This window comes from Diceros bicornis, chromosome 4 (genome assembly GCF_020826845.1).
Source record: "Diceros bicornis minor isolate mBicDic1 chromosome 4, mDicBic1.mat.cur, whole genome shotgun sequence".
NCBI lineage: Eukaryota > Metazoa > Chordata > Mammalia > Perissodactyla > Rhinocerotidae > Diceros > Diceros bicornis.
Window position 1 is genome coordinate 62,292,354 of NC_080743.1, and position 4,325 is coordinate 62,296,678.

The window sequence follows — 4,325 nt, forward strand, 5'->3', positions numbered from 1 at the left end:
AGACATAGGGATTCTGAAAAAGAAAGTAAAGCAACCAATGAGAAGTCAGAGAAGTGAATGAGGTGGGGAGTGGGTGAGACAGGGGAAGAGAATATTTGGGGAATATTCAAAAGGGCAAGAGAAGGACAGAGTGACAGACAAGAGCAGGGGCAGGAGATTAGTAGTTTCATGGTTTTATTGGATGAGTGGGAAAAAAAAGCCCTACAGGTAAAGTGACTTTTCAATGCCATGACTTGTTCCATAGAAAATGAATCAGGGGAAAGTGAACAGGGTGGAAGCTGGTGACAAGGAGAGAAGCTGGAGCTCAAGAGGAGAGTCAGAACTGGAAGTGGAGTGAGTCTGAGTTGGTAGTCCAGAGAACCGGAAGGGAAATGAGGTTCTGAGTAGGCTGTCCAGAGAACTGGAGGGAAAATGAGAGTTGGAATAAGTAGTCCAGGGTTTAAGGAGGGAGTAGATTTTCTTTGTTGCAGACAGTGATTAAAGGACAGATTTTTCTATTCGTAAGAGAAGGAAGACAGAATAGAAGTCTTGTGTGGTAGATTTGTTTAGAACAGAAATCAAAGACCAACTTTTCTGAGAGAAAGTAATATTTGCAAATGAAATGCTGTTTCTGCAACTTCCATTGCTAGCAGTTCTCCTCCCAGGTGGTGACAATAAAGATGGTAAGAACTCTGGCAACTGCCCAGTTGGGTGCAAGAGGGTCTATGTGTGTGTGTGTGTGCGTGTGAGTGTGTATGTGTGTTTTTGTATGAGTGTATGTGGTGGGTTTTCCCCAGCATAAACCTGGAAGGTGAGAGTGTCAGCCTCATTCCATTCTGAGTGTCCCTGACAGGTCCCTGTGATCTTCTGAAGGCTGAATAGAAAGCACGGGGCCCTGGTGCAGGCAAATGTCTCTTGAGGTAACTACGGCTCTCCTTTCCTTCAGATTCTGAGTTTCCCCTCTCTGGTACTTTTCTTTCTCCTTTCTCTCTCCTTCTCAATATCAGTTTTTGTCCTCATTGTATCTGTTCTTTTGCCACAGAATTCCAGGGGACAGTCTCCATTCAAATCATCCAGATCTCATCCTTTTACAATCGTTCCTGGGTACAAACTCTGGGCTCAGGTTGGTTGGGTGAGTTGCAGACTCATGGGTGGGGGAGCAACTCTGGCACTATCTTTTTCCTGTGGCCCTGGCCCAAGGGCAACTTCAGCAGTGAAGAGTGGATGGAACTGGAAAAGCTATTCCATATGTCCTCCATTGGAAATCTTCAGGCATTTCATGACCATGCCAGTCAACGGCAGCTTGAATGTGAGTTCAGTTCCCTCCATAGAGTTTGGAGGTATGGGTGGGAGGTGTGTGTGTGTCTCAGTGAATCTCTTATTGTTCTGGGAAACAGCTTCCCCTCACTTCTGAAACTTACCTCTCTCCACTATAAAACTGCAATTAAATACTTTTGGGCAGAGAGTATAATGCAGATCCCGATACTTCGAAAGCTTCTAATCTGCCGCTGCTTACAAACTTCTCTCACTGACTGCAGGATTGTGCCTTATTATCTTCCATTAGTGGTATCTTGTGACAACCCCTTTCCCTGGTTTCCAACCAGATACCCTCAGCTTCCTCACTCTTTGATTGACTCCTTAAAGTGTGATTTTTCTCCCCCATTCCATCTCTTCAGCAATCTCTGTTGATATATTCATTATAAGCTATTGCATTCCGCTCACCCTAAATTATCATAATGTCAACTCTCTCACACTACGTCCTGCATTATTCTCTGACCACATCATTCATGTTGCCTTCTTTGAACAATTTGGCCCTTCCTTATGTCATTCGTCTCCTCCTCTATCTCCAACTAGCAACAATTCCCCTTTTTCTGAAGCTCTGCTGAAACCAAACTTTGCTCCATTCCCTCAAATCTCCTACACTTCCCCCTTCTGCTTCTATCATCTTTTGCTTCCTCTCATTTCATTTTATCTTTTGTACTCCTTTTTCATTAATTCACAACCCCTCTTCCCCAGATCCCTTTGAGGTACAGATTACAGCAGGTTGTGAGCTGCACTTCAGGGAAGCCTCATTAGGCTTCATGCAGGTTGCTTATGAAGGATCAGATTTCCTCAGCTTCCAGAACATCGGGGTTGCCATCTCCAAAGGGTGGAAGTAGGGCTCAGCATGTCTTCAGACTATTCAATTTGGATAAAGTCAGCCTGGAAATAACAGAGGTTCCTCAGTGACACCTGCCCACATCTCATCTTGAGTCTTCTTGATGCAGGGAAGGCAGATCTCCAGTGACAAGGTCAGTCCTGCACCCTTCCCCCAAGACTTCTCTATTCTAAAATCACACATTTCCATTCATCCCCTTCCTAAGAAGGAGCCAAGAGGGAGAGGGAATCATAGGTGACAGATTCCTAGAGTTGGTAGAGATGTGTCTATCTAAACTGATGTGAAGATCTGAACCTCTAAGTCTGTGTTAGAGTCTTCATCTGAATACCTTTCCTGTCCTCTCCAGTAAAGCCAGAGGCCTGGCTGTCCACTGGCCACAGTCCTGGTCTTGGCCATCTGAAGCTGGTTTGTCACATGTCTGGCTTCTAATCAAAACCGATTTGGGTGATGTTGATGCAGGGCGAGCAGGAGCATGCAGGCACTCAGCGAAGTGACATCTTGCCCAATGCTGATGGGACATGGTATCTTCTGGTGTCCTTGGATTTTGAAGCCACTGAGGCAGCTGGCCTGTCTTGCCGCATGAGACACAGTAGTCTAGGAGGCCAGTATATCATCCTTTACTGGGGTAAAAAAGAACTGGGGCCCAAGCTGGGAATGGGAGTAGCTGGTCTTCAAGCAGAACAGGAGAACTAGATTAAAAATTTGGGGAGCTGGCTCCGTGGCTTAGTGGTTAAGTGCGCACACTCTACTACTGGCAGTTCCCGGGCGTGCACCGAGGCACTACTTGTCTGGCCATGCTGAGGTGGCGTCCCACATACAGCAACTAGAAGGATGTGCGGTTATGACATACAACTATCTACTGGGGCTTTGGGGAGAAAAAGGAGGAGGATTGGCAATAGATGTTAGCTCAGGGCCGGTCTTCCTCAGCAAAAAGAGGAGGATTGGCATGGATGTTAGCTCAGGGCTGATCTTCCTCACACACACACAAAATAAGTAAATAATAAATAAACCTTTAAAAAAAAATTTGGGATTCTAGGGGTTTCAGACCCAAAAGAAAGAAAAGTAAGTTACCCAAGAAATAAAAAAGTAGAAAATGAGGGACGTGCAAATGTAGGAGGGTGTTGAGGGTTAGATGAAGGATTCATCTCTGAAAAGGGATGAGAGAAGAAATAGGAAGAAAAGAGATTGGTGAGGCAGACACTCAAATGAAAAAACGAAGACCAGGGAAATGCAGTAAAATGGGATGGATTTGAAATGACTCCCTTGTGTTCACTCAAATCCACAGAACATCACAGCTCCATGGGCTTGACATTCTTGGCAGTGAGAGTGCCCCTGGTACTTCTGACAGCTCTTGCATTTTGGTTTAGGAAGCGCTGGTGAGTTCTTTGTATCCATCCTTCCTGCTCTTTGCCCCACTCCCCATTTCTCTTTCCATCTTTTTTGTTTTCTCTTTCCTCAGTTTTCCTCCACCCAGTCCCCTTCCTTCTTCCCCTTCACTTCTCACCTCCACCTCATGCACAGTGACTTCCATATCTGTTGTTGACAGGACACACTGTGAACCTCCAAGCAGTATTCTCCCTTTAGAATGAGATCCCAGCAGCCCAGGGGCTCAGGATGTATCTAAACCTGACACAGATATGACATCCACTCAACTCTTCCTCTACAACATTTTTTGTTGTTGTTCACTTCTGCTTAATGATCAGTTGTTAATATAAGCTAGATGCAATTTTGCAGGATTTCTTGTTCTGACCTGAGTTCTGGGACTTTAGAAGTCAAATTTTAACTCTGAATAGATTAGGGTACTAGCAACCTCCACATAGTCATATTTTAATGGGTTTTAAGGTCCGTTTCAGATATCACTTCCTCCAGAGGACCTTCCCTGATTCACAAGCGGAACCCTCAGTACACTTGAACTGTACTTTACCAAATCTACTGCTTACTTCCTGCCCTTTATTGTAGCTGTTTGGATCCCTCTTCCCCTTATAACTTTAAGCTTTTTGAGAGCAAAGTCCACATCTTTTTAATATTTGTATCCTTAACTAAGTGTCTTACCTCATGTAGTATATTGTCAATAAAAATCTGTGTTGAACTTACGGTAAATTTCTAGTCTTTTCTTATTCTTTTCCTTCCTGACATGTTTGTAGTAGTTGAGATATTTGATGCTCTTCTTGTTAAAAGTCTTCTCACT

General features: G+C 44.3%; 1 pseudogene; it reads left to right on the forward strand.

Annotated features, from left to right (window-relative positions):
* The first annotated feature begins 601 nt into the window (after window positions 1-601).
* Window positions 602-3,726, forward strand: LOC131403201 (T-cell surface glycoprotein CD1a-like; annotated as a pseudogene).
* Window positions 3,727-4,325: the final 599 nt, after the last annotated feature.